This window comes from Stenella coeruleoalba, assembly GCF_951394435.1.
Source record: "Stenella coeruleoalba genome assembly, chromosome: 19".
NCBI lineage: Eukaryota > Metazoa > Chordata > Mammalia > Artiodactyla > Delphinidae > Stenella > Stenella coeruleoalba.
The window spans coordinates 60,161,748-60,180,494 of record NC_137165.1 but is presented as its reverse complement, the minus strand read 5'-3'; the positions used below and the strand labels follow the sequence as shown (position 1 = coordinate 60,180,494).

General features: G+C 38.6%; 1 protein-coding gene across 23 annotated transcripts in view; it reads left to right on the top strand.

Annotated features, from left to right (window-relative positions):
- CEP112 (centrosomal protein 112) overlaps positions 1–18,747 on the top strand; it is a 418,997-nt gene that overhangs the window by 13,888 nt on the left and 386,362 nt on the right. The window contains exon 1 of one of the 23 annotated variants that reach the window (XM_079905677.1): positions 990–1,003. The exons of the other annotated variants lie outside the window; for them this stretch is intronic. The gene's annotated coding sequence lies outside the window, so the exon portion shown is untranslated. Of the gene's footprint in view, positions 1–989; positions 1,004–18,747 lie in introns of those variants that run through there. 23 annotated transcript variants of the gene reach the window in all.

Genomic DNA, 18,747 nt, shown 5'->3' with positions numbered 1-18,747 from the left:
GAAGCCCCTTTGTTAGGACCCTATTCAACAGAGACAGCACCTGCCCTTTACCTTTATTCTTCCTGTAGGATACGGCATGCAGCCTCATTCTAGACACATTAGAAGTATTACGAGGTCATATTCTGTCAGGCTTATTATCATGCTTTTTTCCACCAAATACACATTGCACACTAGTAAACTTAGCATTTCACTTCAGACAGTTTCAACACATAACTAGTCCTGTCCTGGTTTTATCCTTTTTCATAGTTCTTGGTGTAAGCTTATGTTATTACCCATGGTTTATTTTATAAAAACCACTTTCCAAATTGCCTTGCCATTTTATTAGAGATCTTTTATTGTATTTAATGTCAAATAGCTGCTTCCTTTCTTGACAATGAAATACTTGAATTATATTTGAACTTGGAGCATGGTTTTACAAAGTGTTACTAATGAGACCATAGACATAGATCTCCTGCCTGTACAGTTTGGTTAATTTCATTTAGACAACCATGAGATACATCCATATAAATGACTTCCCAGTCATCTTTCAGGTGCTTACCATTGAGAGATGGTAAAGATCCTGATTGTCTTTGTGGTACACAGAGTTTCAGGTGGCCCTGAGATCCTGCTCTGGGTGTTGACAGCCTTGTACAGTCCTTCCTCCTTGAGTGTGGGCAGGACCTGTGAGTGGCTTCTAACCAATAGAGTATGGCAGTGGTGATGGGCTGTCACGTCCATGAATACATTGCGATACATAAGACTCTGCCCTGCTGGCAGACTGGCTCTAGAGGCTTGCTGTCTTTTCCTTGCTGGCTTGAAGAAGCAGGCTGCCGTGAATCCCATATCCAGAAGGAACGGAAGCTGCTGACAACCGTGACAGTGGGGAAGCAGATTCTTCCCTCATTGAGTCTCCGGATGAGAACCCAGCTCTGGGCAAACCCTGATTGCAGCCTTGTGTGGCCTTAAGCAGAGGACTGAGCTCGGCTGCAGCTGCACTTCTGACCCACAGAAACTATGAGAAAATGTATGTGTTGTTTAAAGCTGTTATGTCTGTGGTAATTGGTTATGCAGCAATAGATGACTGATACAGTTTTTATCCTCATTTTAGAAAATTATACAGTCTATATATGATGCACGCTCTTTGTAAAAACCTCAGTGTAGAACTATGAAGGGTAAAAAGAGTCCTTCCCTCCATGTTCTTGCTTCACTTCCCTCACGAGAGGTAGTTGGCATCAACAGTTTGGTGTGTATCATTCCATAGTACACACATACCCACACGTAGGTAATTAAAAATTATAGGGCTTCCCTGGTGGCGCAGTGGTTGAGAGTCCGCCTGCCGATGCGGGGGACGCGGGTTCGTGCCCCGGTCCGGGAGGATCCCACATGCCGCGGAGCGGCTGGGCCCGTGAGCCATGGCCGCTGAGCCTGCGCGTCCGGAGCCTGTGCTCCGCAACGGGAGAGACCACAACAGTGAGAGGCCCGTGTACTGCAAAAAAAAAAAAAAAATAAAAATAAGTTGGCTTGTACTACATGTATTATTCTTTTGTCACTTAACTGTGTCTTAATCCTGTGTCATGTAACCTGTGTAATCTTTTTCATCACAGATAATAATCCATAGCATAGATTTACTGTAACTCACCCGTCTCGTTGCTTTTGATTCTTTAGTGTTAAAAGAACGCCTTAGTTAACTTCCTGGTGCATATATCATCATGCGCCTGTGTGTGTTTGGGCTATTAGTGATGCTGTAGCTGGGCACAGTAAAACATTTAATGGGTGAGCTGTTGGTGGGATTATTAGTAGGTTCAACACCTTGTGCAATGGTAACAAAAATATATGGGCTAGTATGGAATGATCTCTAAGATGTATAAAGTTCAAAAGAAGTACATAAAAGTGTAGTAAGCTTCCATTTGTGTGTGTGTGTGTGTGTGTGTGTGTGTGTGGTGTGTATTTTAAAGAGGATATATGGATACGTATGGGTACGCGTGCATGGAATATTTCTGGGTGCCACATACGAAACTGTTTTACCTTTAGGGAGTGGGAGTAATCTGGTGTGAAAAGTTCAAAAATTTTTTGTACACATGTCTATGTTATTTTTAATAATCACACATTTTTTGATAGATGGTGTCAGGTTGCCTTCCAAAACACTATCTTATTAAAAAGCTTGGGCATACACACTATTTACAATAGTTATGCACGTTAATAAATCTAACCATATATAGCAAATATACAGATTTAAACATAAGAATGAAATTTTCCCAATGAACAGTCTCAGTGTTTGTGGATTTCACTTGTATTTCTAGTTTGTTAAAATAGGAACCAAGTGAGGCAAGTTGTACGTTTATGGAGCACCTACTGTATGCTAAATACTCTTCTAGAAATCTTTTGTAAGTTATCTGATTGCATCCTGTCTGTAGTTCTGTGAGGTTGACAAAATTGCCCTTTGTATTTATTGATGAGGTAACAGCTTCAGTAAGGTCAATAAACTTTCCCAGTGATGGATTCAGTATTGGAATCTAGGTCTTTGTGATTCCAGACCCCATATTCTTTCTGGTGTTCCATGTAGGCATGAGTACTTTATGCAGCAAACATGGAAACTTCACTATAATCCAGTTTTTCTCCACTTGAGCTGTGTTAGCAATCTTGGGCGACTATACCTTTGTTCTTGGTTATTTCTAGGTTGAGCTGAAATGAGGCAGTTTGCCTTTGCTCAGATATCACTTCTGACACTTGGCAACCATGTATCCTCAGGCAGCTTACTTACTTTCTCTAAACCCCAGTTTCGTCTCCTGTAAGTTGGAGATGGGGGTAGTACTAACGTCAGAGTCGTGTGGGTGAAGTGCGTACTGCACGTCGAGCTTCTGACCCGGGACCTGTGGAAGTGCTGGCTGTTGCTAACGCCATCATCAGTGGTGCGGGGATGGTTACTTTAACAGGCCACACAGGGGCTTGCTTGTTAGAGTGACTGCTCTTTTGCTTCTCTCATTATTTAATCTTCCCAAAGGGTATTGTCTTAAGGTCCATTGGTCATTAATTATTTTCAGTTCCTAAAAGTCATTCTGTGTTTCTGAGAGAAAGAAATTAATGCTATGCAGAAAAGTTCAGATTGTAAGTATGATTCCTGCACACTCTCAGAATAAAGAGAGGTAATAGTATTTTAGAAGAGACTTTTGGGAGTTCCTTGGTGGTCCGGTGGTTAGGACGCAGTGCGTCCACTGCTGGGGCCCCGGGTTCAATCCCTGGTCAGGAAACAGATCTTGAAAGCCACGCAGCGTGGCCAAAGAAATAAAAAAATAAAGTAAAAATAAAATAAAAGAGGTTTTGAATCAGTCTTTATTTAGATAACTCAGCAAGCCCCCTTTTCCAGGATAGAGGGAACACAGTGTGGCTGGCCCTGTTTTTAAACATTTTATCACAGCGTGTATTAGAAGCTGCCTAAGTGACATTAGACTTCAGTTCTTGTCGTCTCTCTGTGCTTTTTTCTGTGCATTATCCCAAAGACAGACACAAAGGTAATAGATTTTATTTTGTCCTCCTGTTCTGTGAAAAATGTTTTGAAGCTTCTTTTTTTTTTTTTTTTTTTTTTTGCGGTACGCTGGCCTCTCACTGTTGTGGCCTCTCCCGTTGCGGAGCACAGGCTCCGGACGCACAGGTCCAGTGGCCATGGCTCACGGGCCCAGCCGCTCCGTGGCATGTGGGATCCCCCCGGACCGGGGCACAAACCCGTGTCCCCTGCATCGGCAGGCGGACTCTCAACCACTGCACCACCGGGGAAGCCCTGAAGCTTCTTTTTAATGGCTTGTAATTATTTTTATAGCTTTTCAGTCAAGTATGATGTGGTCTGGTAGCTTATCACCAGAGTGTAGTTAGGTTCTGGGATAGGGGACGATGAAAAAGAATGATGTAATACCCCTTATTGTTTCTACTGGAAACTTTGGTTAAGAGTTACGAGTTAGGAGAAAGCAAAGAGGAGAGATGTGGAATCAATGCCGACCTTTAAACACTGCTTCACGGTGGAGGAGAGACAATGCTGCTTATTTTAGAGGACTTCACTGCTGAGAAAGAAGGCAGCAGTTGTTTACATTTCCTCAGATGCCACTTTATAAAGAGTCATCATCCAGATTGCTTAAGAATTCTAGGAGCATGCAAGCAGAATTATTATTTATTATATATGACTTTTACCATATTAGATTTAGGTTAATTTTACATAAATTAAAGTTTTATCTTTTGATTTATGTTGTATCCTTCAAATAACAAATATGTTCATACCTTTAAGAAAGGACTTGGAGAATAATTATCCTATTTTACATGAGTGTAGAGGACTATAATTTGTGCATCTTGCTTTAATGAGATCTTTCCATGGGTTATTTGGTGCCAGATTTCAGTTTGGAATGAAGAATCTAATTATAGTCCTGCCCTTATGGAAAATATGATTTGCTTTACAGTGAGCCTCTTTATGATGTGGTTTTCCAGGAATGCATTGTGGCGAAGAGCGGGGACTGTGTCCTTTAAAAATGTCTCCCAGTACAGCCAGCGTTTCGTGTGCTGGTACAGTTTAAGAACATCGCCAGCAGATGGTGACCAAGTATAATGAAAAAATGTACTTATGGTTGAGTATGTTGATCTGTGTGAAAAAACAGTTTTCACTTTAAAAATATTGATTTAATTTTTAGTCTGTATACTCAACTATAGTAGATAGAATCTTTTAAATTTGTTAAACTCCATTTCTATATGTAAATGGCACTGACCTATAAATAGCCTCTGCTTCTAAATTGTTGGATGAATTTACAGGGGAGCTTATCATTACCTTTCCTTCCTAGGATTTCTTTATGTCCATTGGCATAGATAATTATGGTTAGAGTTACATGTAGTAAAACATCCTTAAATATTATTCACAAAAAGTACATTCATTTTATTTAAGAATTGCCCTGTTGATTAGGCAAAGATACATTCTGCACTAGTACATTACGTATCTTCGTTCCATACGTATACTACGTATATTCTGCAGCAGTGTAATACAGCATCCCGCAGTGGTGGGAATGTTCCGCAGCTGTGCTGTCCAGTATCGCAGCCACTATTCACATGTGACTGCTGAGCACTTGGCAGTGTGGCTACTGTGGCTGAGGAATTGAATTTGGGGTTTTAATTAGTTCAGGTAGCCATATGTGATTAGGGGCTACCAAGTGGGGCTTGGAGTTCTAGACCTGGGTCTTCCTGCCAGGTGGAGAGCTGCTGTCTAGGTGGGCAGTGGGAGGTGGGTGTTGGTGCATCTAAACTGCCTCTGTCCCCGGGAGAGACCTGTGCTGTGTGCTTACTGCACTTCCTGGGTATCTCCCTTCTTTGGTGAGGATCGCCTGTGATCAGTATCTGGTAGCTTCCTGTTGGTCAGTCTAAGGTTTAAGAGGACCTCTCCCCAACAGGTCTTTTTGGAAGAAAGAAAAATTAATCATTTTTCTTAAATTAATGAAAGAAAAGTCAATCTTTTTCATCATTGTGTTTGGAGAGAACGTTTAGTGAGGAACAAATGTGATTAACTTGGTCTTTTTGCCAGAATGGACACTTGTTAGGCAGATGTTTAACCTTGAGCTCTAGGGGTAAGACTGCTTCATAAACAAGGGATGGAAACTTTCTTAGGATCCTCAATAGAACAGTATGTTTCACACCCTCATGGGACCACTTAGCTGCTCATTAATTTTCAACAGTGATGTGCTAATTAAATATCGTTCTTAGGTATTTACCAAGGCAAGGCCAAGTGACAGCAATTTGTAACTGAGATGGAATAGCTTTGAAAATAATGGCCTTGCATTTCTTTTAGGCTTTTTTTTCATTGAGTCAGATTTTTGACAAATTTAGTCACTTCTAACTTTTTAAAATTTTTTAACGAGTGGGGCTTTGTAATAAGTATCTCTTTGTTTCACAAGCAAGTTTCTTTTTGTGAGATCATAATATTGAACAGTTTAGTTCTGATTGTTCTTTTAAACAAAAAAGGATGACAGTAAGCTTATATGTGTTGTAAAACTTAGAGGGAATTAAAATACTCTCTTGAGTGTTGATACTATTAAACCAGAGATATATTAATAAACGTTGATTTAAATGAGTGACTTTTAAAGCTGGTTTTTAATTTTAAAATCAAATGTGTTATTTTAAAGTAGGAAATGGGGAAAAATACAAAGTCTTAAAAAGTTTATGAATCTCTGATCATTTTTTGGTTTGGTCAAGCTTCTCATTTATTTAAAATCTAGTTTTGTTTTTTTTTATTCCTAATAAAGTTCTCTTTGAAATATTAAAATAAATATATTGTGGATCCGTGGAAGTTATTTTCATTTTCTTATTTTCAGTGTTATTTGATACTTTACTGCGATATTAATTGTTGCTAATTATTTTTATGTTTCATTGATATTTAGCAATACCGTAAGAAAACTATTCCGCAGATGGTATATAACAGTATTACTTGCTGCTCAGATGAATGCGCAGATGTGAAATCTAAAGTTAGTTCTCTGATTTATAAGGCAGTAGTTGTATTACTCTTAAAAAGTTTTACCTCTGTGAAACATAGCATATATGTAAAAAGTGTATGAAAATGACAGGTACAGTTTAAAGAGCAGTTAGAAAATAAACGTCCCTATGCTGCTAACCCAGCCAAGAAATAGCACATCACTGCTCCAGGAGACCTTCGGCCGTGCCTCCTCCCCCTTGTGCTGAAAGGCCAGCGCTCTGTATTCTGTGTTGATCATTTCTTTGCTTAGATCAACATAGAGAACATGACCAGCTCTCCAGAAACCTCTCTCTCGCTCCCTCCCAGTCATTTATCGTCCCCGCAAAAGGTGACCACTATTTTGCATTATATCAACATAGGTTAGTTTTTGGTTCATAAAGTATTTTCACTTTTTTCCAGCTTCTTTTGTTCAGCATTATGTAGTGAGATCGATCCATGTTGTTGCATTTAGCAATGGATTTTTCTTTGATTACTGTGTGAATATATCACATTTTTATTTCCATTCTGCCATTGTTGGATGTTTGGGGTTGTCCGAGCTTCTAGCTATTACAAATAATCCTGTGAACATTCTTTCACACGTCTTCTAGTGCACATATGTATACTGTGTTGACTTGGAAGTGTAATTATGGTAGATGCTGCCAAAGAGTTTTCCAAAATGGTTATAGCAATTTACATTTCCACCAGGAAGGCTTTCAAAGTCTGTGGCTCATCGTCTTTACCAGTACTTGGTTGTTCAGTTTCTTTTAGCTTCAGCAATTCTAGTCTGGTACATGTGAGTTTTAATTTGCATTTTCCCTCATGACTAATGATATTGAGCACACTTTTCTATGCCTGTTGACCATTTGGGTATCTTCTTTTGTGAAGTTCCTGTTTGTTCCCATTTTAATAAAAATGGTTTGTCAGTCTTTTCTCCATTGATTTGTTGCAACTCTTTATATATTCTGGAAACAAATTCTTTGATACATGTATGGCAAATGTCTTCTCCCACGTTCACTGGTATGTTCTGTTGAACAATATTTAATTATAATATAATTATTTTTAGTCAGTCATCTCTGATATTCTTTTTTGCGTGTGTCCTGTTTAAGATTTCTTACCTTGCCTGTCTCAAGATCATGGGGATACCTTCTAGAAGCTTCCTTATTTTGCCTTTCTCATTTGGATATGTGCTATATCTGGAGTTGATTCTTATGTATGAAGTGATGTAGGGGTCATCCCCCCACCCCTCCTGTGGATAAATGATAGCCATCTGACCCAGTATCATTTAAAAAAGCTATTTTTCCCCACTACTATAGTTGACACCATTATTGTAAACCAGAAAATCTTACTTGTGTGGGTTTCTGGACCCTTGTCTCCTCCGATGGTCTCTCTCTGTGTGTACTAATACTAACCACGCTGCCTTAGTTACTGTGGCTTTAAAATAAAGTCTTGATTTTTGGTAGTGCGGTGCATGCACTCCAGGTTTCTTCTTCTTTAAGACTGCCTTGACTCTTTTTGGTCCTTTGCATTCCCATATAAATTCTAGAATTATCTTGCCAGTTTTAATAACACACATACACATGCCCCTGTTGAGATTTTGATTGAGAATGCATTGAGTCTGTAGATCAACTTGGGAAGAATTAATATCTTTATAATATGGAATTACTCGAAGCCCCAGGCAAGCAATGCTCTGCTCTCTGTCACTATAGTTTTGCCTTTTCTAGAAGTTACATATGAGTGGAATCATGAATTATGTAGTCTTATGCATCTGGTTATTGTTTTTGAAGTTCATGTGGCATGTATCAGTAATTCATTCCTTTTTATTCCTGAATGGTATTTCACTGATGAGTATATTACATTTGTTTATCCACTGACTTGTTAATAGATATTTGGATTGTTACCAGTTTTTAATTATTCTGAATAATGCTGCTATGGACATTCATATACATATTTTTGTTTGGACATGTGTTTTTCATTTCTTTTGTGTAGATATCTAGCAGTGGGTTGTGTGGTAAGTGTATTTTTAACTTTTTTAGGGAATCAAACTATTTTCCAAAATAGTACCATTTGACATCCCCATTAGCAATATGAGTGTTCCAGTTTCTTCACATCCTCAACTCTTGGTATTTTCTGTGTTTTAGATTTTGGCCGTTGTAATGAGCATGTTAGTGGTATCTCGTGGTTTTAACTCACATTTTTCCTAATGACTAATGATGCTGAGCATCCTTTCACATGCTCACTGGCCATTTGTGTCTCTTCTTTGGAGAAATGTCTATTCCAGTAGTTAACTGCTCCCCACACGCCCAACATACAATAATTACTATAGACATTTCTAAAAAGGAGAATAATAGGAGGTACAAAGAAGTCCATAGCAATTCTGAAATCCAGTTGGGTAAATGTCGGAAGTTCCTTAATTAAGGCTCAAGATCTGGGTATAATGCTCCATGTCTCTTGGCTCCTCCCGCTAGGTTTTTGATTCCATCTTCTGAGTTATCCTTTCTTTTTCATGAAAAATAGTAAGTGTTTGCGTTTCGGTAGTTTGTGCTTGCAGGTGAGTAGTTTTCTTAGTCTGCTTCCTTCCAGAAGAATTTTGGGGGTCCAGTGGTCCCTTTTCATTTTGTACTCTGTCCCTTTCAGTCCAAGGACAGTGATTTTGCTGATATAATTTCCTCAAAACCTTTGTAGACCTCCTGTGAATCCTATGTGTGTTCACTCCATTAGACAAAAGCCACATATACTCATCTCTTTTTAGGTTGGGTTACTTCTCAGAAGATTGAAGGACAGTGTCCTTAAGTTTTTCAGAAGCCCTGTTGTTTGAGATGCACACCCTTAATCTTTTTAAAGGTCTTTATGTATGAATGTACTCTGATGTACCACCTTTGATCTTTTTTTAAAAAAAATAAATTTATTTATTTATTTTATTTTTGGCTGCATTGGGTCTTCGTTGCTGTGTGAGGGCTTTCTCTAGTTGCGGCGAGCCGGGGCTACTCTTCGTTGCAGTGCACGGGCTTCTCGGTGTGGTGGCTTCTCTTGTTGTGGAGCATGGGCTTTAGGTGCACAGGCTTCAGTAGTTGTGGCTCACGGGCTCTAGAGCGCAGGCTCCGTAGTTATGGTGCATGGGCTTGGTTGCTCCGCGGCATGTGGGATCTTCCTGGACCAGGGTTCGAACCCATGTCCCCTGCATTGGCAGGCTGATTCTTAACCACTGTGCCACCAGGGAAGCCCTGATCTTTTTGATCTTAACAAAAGGTTGTTGATTTGTACTGTTGGCTTAATCTCTCGGCAGTGCGCAAACTTAGCTTGGTGCCATTTCTTAATTGCTCATGTTTTGCCTCTGGAGAGACGGAGAATTTTTAAAACCATGAAGCCCCAGTTCCTTTTTCTTTAATTGTCCTTCACTTAACTTACTACTCTCCTCTTGCATCTTACTGTAAGCAGCAAGACATACTTTGCTTGGAAATCTACTTAGCTATAGCACTCACCCAATTCATTAGGCACGTTTTCTATTTCTCATGTTATTGAAGATGATGGGGTGGCTTTCTACCACTGTATAAAAAGGATTTCTCACTTCCTTTTGAGCCCTTACTGGCAATGTCCTCAAATTCCAGATTTCTACTAACAGCCTGTTGAAGTCAATTTCGTGTTTCTCTGGCACACTACTGAAAATCCTTCTAGACTCTGACCACTACCTGGTTCAAAAGACACTTCTGAATGTTTAGGCAGCACCTCACTTCCATGTACCCAGATCATTATTAGTTATCTATTGCTGTGTAACAAATTATTCCAAATCTTAGCAGCTTAAAGCAACAAACATTTATTTCATGAGCATAACTGAGTTTTCTGGCTCAGGTTCTCTTATAAAGCTGAAATCAAAATATTGGCTGAGACTGTGGTCTCAGTTGAAGGTTTAACTGAGGGGATAATCCATTTCTGTTCTCACTTACGTGTTTAATAGGATTCAGTTATATGTGGGCTCTTGGTTTGGGGCCCTCAGTCTTCTATGGCTGTCATCCAGAGGCCTCATCCAGTTACTTGCTTCTGGACTTCTCTGTAGGACAGCCCACAATAGGGCAGCTGGCTTCCATCAGAGGAAGTAAGCAAGATGGAAGCCAGAGTCTTTTTTTTTTGCAGTACATGGGCCTCTCACTGTTGTGGCCTCTCCCGTTGCGGAGCACAGGCTCCGGACGCGCAGGCTCAGCGGCCATGGCTCACGGGCCCAGCCGCTCCGTGGCACGTGGGATCTTCCCAGACCAGGGCACGAACCCGTGTCCCCTGCATTGGCAGGCAGACTCTCAACCACTGCGCCACCAGGGAAGCCCAAAGCCAGAGGGTTTTCATAAGGTAGTTTTCGAAGTGATAATCCATCACTTTTGCCAGATTCTGGTTATTAGAAGTAAGTCACTAGGTTCAGTCCACACTCAAGAAAAGGGCATTACACAAGGTATTTTGGGATAACTGGGAGGCATATTAGATATTGCCTGGCACAGGGTTCCCCAACCCCCAGGCTATGGACCGATAACGGTCTGCAGCCTGTTAGGAACCGGGTCGCACAGCAGGAGGTGAGCGGTGGGCAAGTGAGCAACCTTCATCTGCTGCTCCCCGTCGGTCACATTGTCACCTGAACCATTCCCCTCCCACCCCCCGTCCGTGGAAAAACTGCCCTCCACAAAACCGGTCCCTGGTGCCAAAAAGGTCGGGGACTGCTAGCCTAGCACACACCTCGGACAAGTACTAAAAGTATAATAGGCATACAACTAGAAAGAAATATAACTAGAGGGATTAAAACAGAATACAATGAAATAGTCAATGAACACAGTCAAAGGAGGTAGGGGAGAAAGAACAGGAACAAAGAAAGATGGGACAAATGTAAAACCAATAGCAAAATGGCAGAGTAAATAGAACCATATCAGTGATTACGTTAAATGTAAATGGACTCAACACTCTAATCTAAAGGTAGTGGTTGTTAGACTGGATCAAAAAGCATGAACAAACTGTATGTTGTCTGTAAGAGACATACATACAAGGACAAGTAAATTAAACCTAAAAGGATGTAAAGAGATGTGTAATGGGAGCAACAAACATAAGAAAGCTGGAATGGCCATATTAAATATCAGATAAAATAGACTTTAAGACAAGGAGAATTACCAGAGATGAATAGAATCATTTTGTAATGATACAGGGGTCAATTCATAACCATGACATAACAGTTATAAGTGTATATGCATCAAATAATAGAGCTTCAAAAATACGTGTAGCAAAGGAACCTCCATACTGTTCTCCATAGTGGTTGTATCAATTTACATTCCTACCAACAGTGCAGGAGGGTTCCCTTTTCACCACACCCTTTCCAGAATTTATTGTTTCTAGATTTTTTTGATGATGGCCATTCTGACCAGTGTGAGGTGATACCTCATTGTAGTTTTGATTTGCATTTCTCTAATAATTAGTGATGTTGAGCATCTTTTCATGTGCCTTTTGGCCATCTGTATGTCTTCCTTGGTGAAATGTCTATTTAGGTCTTCCGCCCATTTTTTAACTGGATTGTTTGTTTTTTTTGATATTGAGCTCCATGAGCTGTTTGTATATTTTGGAGATTAATCCTTTGTCCATTGTTTCATTTGCAAATATTTTCTCCCATTCTGAGGGTTGTCTTTTCATCTTGTTTATGGTTTCCTTTGCTGTGCAAAAGGTTTGAAGTTTTATTAGGTTCCATTTGTTTATTTTTATTTTTATTTCTGTTACTCTAGGAAGTGGGTCAAAAAAGATCTTGCTGTGGTTTATGTCAAAGAATGCTTTTCCTTTGTTTTCCTCTAAGAGTTTTATAGTATCTGGTCTTATATTTAGGTCTTTAATACATTTTGAGTTTATTTTTGTGTATGGTGTTAGGTACTGTTCTAATTTCATTCTTTTACATGTAGCTGTGCAGTTTTTCCAGAACCACTTATTGAAGACACTGTCTTTTCTCCATATATGTTCTTGCCTCCTTTGTCGTAAATTAGGTGCCCATATGTGAGTGGGTTTATCTCTGGGCTTTCTATCTGTTGATCTATAGTTCTGTTTTTGTGCTAGTACCATACGGTTTTGATTACTGTAGCTTTGTGGTATAGTCTGAAATTGGGGAGCCTGATTCCCCCAGCTCCATTAAAAATAGAATTATCATATGACCCAGCAATCCCACTACTGGGCAAATATCTTGAGAAAACCATAATTCAAAAAGAGACATGTACCACAGTGTTCATTGCAGCACTATTTACAATAGCCAGGACATGGAAGCAACCTAAATGTCCATCGACAGATGATTGGATAAAGAAGATGTGGTACATATATATAATGGAATATTACTCAGCCATAAAAAGAAATGAAATTGAGTTATTTGTAGTGAGGTGGATGGACCTAAAATCTGTCATACAGGGTGAAGTAAGTCAGAAAGAGACAAACAAATACTGTATGGTAACACATATATATGGAACCAAAAAAAAATGGTACTGATGAACCAAGTGGCAGGGCAGGAATAAAGACATAGACGTAGAGAATGAACATGAGGACACAGTGTGGGGAGGGGAAAGCTGGGGCGAAGTAAGAGCAGCATCGACATATATACACTACCGGATGTAAAATAGTTAGCTAGTGGGAAGCAGCAGCATAGCACAGGGAGATCAGCTCGGTGCTTTGCGATGACCTAGAGGGGTGGGATAGGGAGGGTGGGAGGGAGATGCAAGAGGGAGGAGATATGGGGATATATGTATGCATATGGCTGATTCACTTTGTTGTACAACAGAAACTAACACAGTATTGTGAAGCAATTATACTCCAGTAAAGATCTGTTTTAAAAAAAAAATACATGTACCAAAAAGTAACAAGAGCTAAAGAGAGACATAGACAAATCTACAGCCATTGTTGCAGATTTTAACATCCCTTTCTTAGGAATTATGGAGCAACATGACCAAAGAATCAACAAGGATTTAGAAGATTTGAACAATACTCTGAGCTACCTCAACCTAGTTGACATCTAAGAAATACCCCATCCAATAAGTGCAGATTACACATTCTTCAAGTGCACATGGTGTGTTCATCGGGATAAGTCACGTCTGGGTCGTAAAAGAAATTCAGTTGGTCTCAAAGGATGGAAGTCACACGGAGCATGTTTTCTGATCTCATCGGAATTTAATAAGAAACAATTATAGTACATCCAGAAAAGCCGTCAAACGTTTAGAAATTAAAAAAACTCACTTCTAAATAACCTATTTGTCACGAAAGAAATCACAAGGGTTTATAGAAATTTTGAACCAAATGATAAAGAAAATACAACATATCAAAATTTATGAGATGCAGCTTAGAGGGAAATTTAGAGTTTTTAATGCTTGTGTCAGAAAAGAAGAAAAATCCAAAATCAGTGGTCACAACTTCTCCCTTTGGAAGATGGAAGAATAAGAGCTGAGTGAATCCAGTGTAAGCAGAATGAAGGAAATAAAATAGATAAGAGTGGAAATCAGTGCAACAGGAAAACAATAAAGTCAATGGAGGCAAACATTGTTTTTTTTTTTAAGTTAAATAAAATTGATAAATTCTAGTTAGACTCATGAAATAAAAAGAGAGAAATACATTGGTAAATATAAAAACCTGTAGAATGGTAATTCTGGTTTACAACTCCACTTTTTATTTTTTATAGGGTTACAAAGGCAGTTGAATAAAATGATATCCAACTATATGCTACCTACAAGGGACAAGGGACTCACTTTAGATCTAAGGACACATCCAAGTTGAAAGTGAAAGGATGGAAAAGATATTCCATGCAAATAGTAACCAAAAGAGGGCAGGAGTGGATTTGTATTATAAGAAATAGATTAAGTAATAACCTGTTACAAGAGACAAAGAATGAACTTATATAATGATGAAAGGGTCAATGAACCAGGAAGATATAACAGTTATACACATACATGCATCAAACATCAGAAGTCTTAAATATATGAGTCAAACATCAACAGAATGGAGGGAGAAATAGCTCTACAATAGTGGTAAGAAAACTTCAGTACCACACATTCAGTGATGGTTAGAACAATCAGAAGATCATAAAGAAACAGAGGACTTGAACAACACTGCAGGCCAATTTGACCAAACCAATATATAGAGAACATTCCATCCAACAGCAGTAGAATACATTTTTCTCAAGTGCACATGGAATATTCTCCAGGATAAAACCATTTGATAGTCCACAAAACCAGTTTTAATATATTTTAAAAGATTGAAATCATACAGAGTATCTTTGCTGATCAAAGTGTAGGGAAGCTAGGAATCAATAGTAAAACTGGAAAATTCATAAATATGTGGAAATTAAATAACACACTCATAGTCAAGAAGTCAAAAAAGAAATCAAAAGGGAAATCAGAAAATATCTTGAGACAAATGAAAATGAAAACACAACATACCAAAACTTATGGGATGCAGTGAAAGCAGTGCTATGAGGGGAATTTATAGTTGTAAAATCTTACATTAAAAAAGAAAAATCTGACATCAACAACCTAAATTTACATCTTAAGGAACTAGGAAAAGAACAAACTCTGAAGCTAGCAGAAGAAAGGAAATAAAACAGAAAATGGGAAAACATTAGAGAAAATCATGGAAACCACTAGAAAAAAAAGAAGACAACTGAAATCAGACATGAAAGAAGAGACATTGTAACTGATTTTACAGAAATAAAACATTATAAGTGAGTACAATGAGCAGTCGTAAACCAACACATTGGGTAGCCTAGATGAAGTGGATAATTTCCTAGAAACACAGTCTACCAAGACTGAATCATGAAGAAATAGAAAATCTATTTCTATTTCTAGAACAGACCTATAACTAGTAAGGAGATTGAAGCAGTATTCAAAAACCTTCCAACAAAGAAAAGCCTAGGACCAGATAGCTTCACTGGTGAATTCTGTCAAACATTTAAAGAATAGTTAACACCAATCCAAACTCTTAAACTCTTCCAAAATTGAAGAGGAGGGAATACTTCCAGCTTCATGGTATGAGGCCAGCATTACTGTGATACCAAAGCCAGACAAAGACACTACAAGAAAACTACAAACCAATATTCCTGATGAATATTGATGAAAAAACCCTGAAAAAAATACTAGCAAACAATTCAACAGAACAGTAAAAGGATTTACACCATGACAAAGTGGGATATATTCACGGAATGCAAGGAAAATTTGACAAATGAAACAATCATTATAGTACACCACATTAACAGAATGATGGAAAAGAAACACGTGATCATCTCAATTGATGCAGAAAAAGCATGTGACAAAATTTAACACTCTTTCATGATAAAAATACTTGACAGACTATGAATAGAAGGAAACTACCTCAAAAGAATAAAGGCCGTATATGAAAAGCCCACAGCTAACAGCATACATAAGAGTGAAAGCAAAAGTTTTACCTTTAAGAGCAGTAGTAAGACAGGGATGCCCACTCTCATCACTTCTATTCAACATAGTACTGGAAGTCCTAACCAGAACAATGAGGCAAGAAAAAGAAAAGTCATCGAAATTGAAAAGAGAAGAAAAATGATCTCTGTTCACAAATGATATAATCTTACATACAGAAAACTAAATATTCCACAAAAAACTATTAGAACTAATAAACAAATTCAATAAAGTAGCAGGATACAAAACCAACAAATAAAAATCAGTCACAATTTTATACAGTAACAGTGAACAATCTGAAAAGGAAATTAAGACAGTTCCATTTACAACAGTGTCAAAAAGAATAAAATACTTAGGAATAAACTTAACCAAGGACTTGTACACTAAAAACACTACAAAATATTGTTGAGAGGAATTTAAAAAGACACCAGTAAATGGAAAGACATGAGTTCATGGATTGGAAGACTTAATATTATTAAGATGTACAATACAACCCAAAGTGATATATTGAATAATATTGGGTTGGGTGACATGGGAAACCCGAATGAACGTTTTGGCCAACCCAATACAATCCCTATCAAAATTCCAGTGGCTTTTTTTTTCAGAAAAGGAAAAATACTTCCTAAAAGTCATATGGAATCTCAAGTGACACTGAATAGCTGAAACAGTCTTGGAAAAGAAAAGCAAAACTGGAATTCTAACATTTTCTAATTTCAAAACTTCCTACAATGCCACAGTAATCTAAACAGTGTCGTGCTATCCTCAAAGGATAGAGTGAGCTTTCTGCACCAGTGTGCAGTTTTAATCTTACCTCCCTTCGAGTAGCTAGCACCTCATAATAGAGATTAGAGGTGTGGAAAGAAGAAGAGGTAAAAAGTGGCTATAAAATTGCTAGAGTTGAAAAAAAAACATCAGAAATGTTACAACCATGTAAATATTTTGGATATAGCAAGGATGGATTTCCCAACCCAGGTATAGTAGTCTTCCTGTTTCTGGGAAACAAGGCTATTTTGCAGGACGGTCAATGCTGATGCTAGTCTAAGATACATGAAGGAAAGAGAGAACTGTACACAACCCTACAGTTCACTTTCACATTTGGTGTTTGTGCTGGGAAATGTGGGAAGCTAGATCTGTTGCCAGTTTTATTTACCTTTTGTAATGAACATATTTTTTTTTTGCATTTTAAATAAAAAATAACTAGCAGTTTTTGAATTAAATAAGTTTCTTGCTTGGCTATACTGAGATGCTAAATTCACTTGGAGAGAGCACCAAAAATATACATAAGTCCACACACCTTTGGAGTTTCTAGTAGTTCTTTGTACTCGGTATTTGTTGAAGCAAAGAGGAAATGTACCCAAACCAAGCTCTATACAAAGGACAGACAGCACTGTAAATGTGAGTGTGTCCGGTAACACATAATGCATTGGCCAGATTTGGTGAGCGAGGCGCCACAATTTGTCAGTGTTAATGACGTAGAGGCCACGGTACTTAGGTACCTGTACGTAGCAATCAATAAAGCGTTTTTTTTTTCCTTATGACTTCATGTTTTATGAAGATGATGCAAAGACTGTTGGGAATGATCTTTAACAAACTATAGAAGGGGTGTCGTCTGCTCTGATATCAGTCTGTGGTTCCTATTCACAAAGCTCCTTGAGGAGAGAGACTGTCTTGCTCACAATTATATTCCTAAGGCCTGTCACTGTACCATGGAGCACAGTTAATAACTCAGTTATTTGTTAAATGAATATGAATGAATGAACAAATTAATGATTGGATAAATTAGTAAAAAAGTCTGGTACTGGCATAAAGACAGACATATAGACTAATAGATTAGAATAGAGAGCCCAGAGATAAGCCCTTGCATATATGGTCAAATGATTTTTGACAAGGGTGCCAAGACCATTCAATAGGAAAAGGACAGTCTTTTCAACAAATGGCGTGGCAAAACTGGATATTCACATGCAAAAGAATGAAGTAGGACTCTTACTTTTTACTATATATAAAAATTAAGTGGGCTTCCCTGGTGGTTCGGTGGTTGAGAGTCCGCCTGCCAATGCAGGGGACGCAGGTTCGTGCCCCGGTCCGGGAAGATCCCACATGCCGCGGAGCGGCTGGGCCCGTGAGCCATGGCCACTGAGGCTGCGCGTCCGGAGCCTGTGCTCTGCAACGGGAGAGCCCACAATGGTGAGAGGCCCGCGTAACGCAAAAAACAAAAACAAAAACAAAAAAATTAACGCAAAATGGATCAAATACCTAAAGGTAAATATCGGGGGAAAGCTTCATGACGATGGATTTGGCATTGATTTATTGGATATGATACCAAAAGCACAAGCAGCAACCAAAAAAAGCTGTAGATAAATTGGACCATGTCAAAATTGAAAACTTTAGTGCATCAAAGGACGCAATCAGCAGAGTGAAAAGGCAACCCATGGAATGGGAGAAAATATTTGCGAATCACCGACCTGAAAAAGGGTTAATATCCAGAGTATGTGAAGAACCCCACAATTCAACAACAACGAAAACAAACAACCTGATTAAAAAGTGGGCAAAGGACTTGAATAGACATTTCTCCAAAAAATTGATCAGTAATCATTCTGGAAATGCAAGTCAAAACCATAATGAGATGCCATCTATTAGGATGGCTACTGTAAAACAAACAAACAAAACAAGTGTTTGGCAAGGATGTGGAGAAGTTGGACCCCTCTGTGCTGTTGGTGGGAATGTAAAATAGTGTAGCTGTGGTTGAACACCGTCAGCAGCTCATCAAAAAAATTAAAAATACAATTACCATATCATACAGAAATCCCACTTCCATGTATATATCCAAAATAATTGAAAACGGGGACCCAAACAGATACTTGTATAGCCTTGTACATAGCATCATTA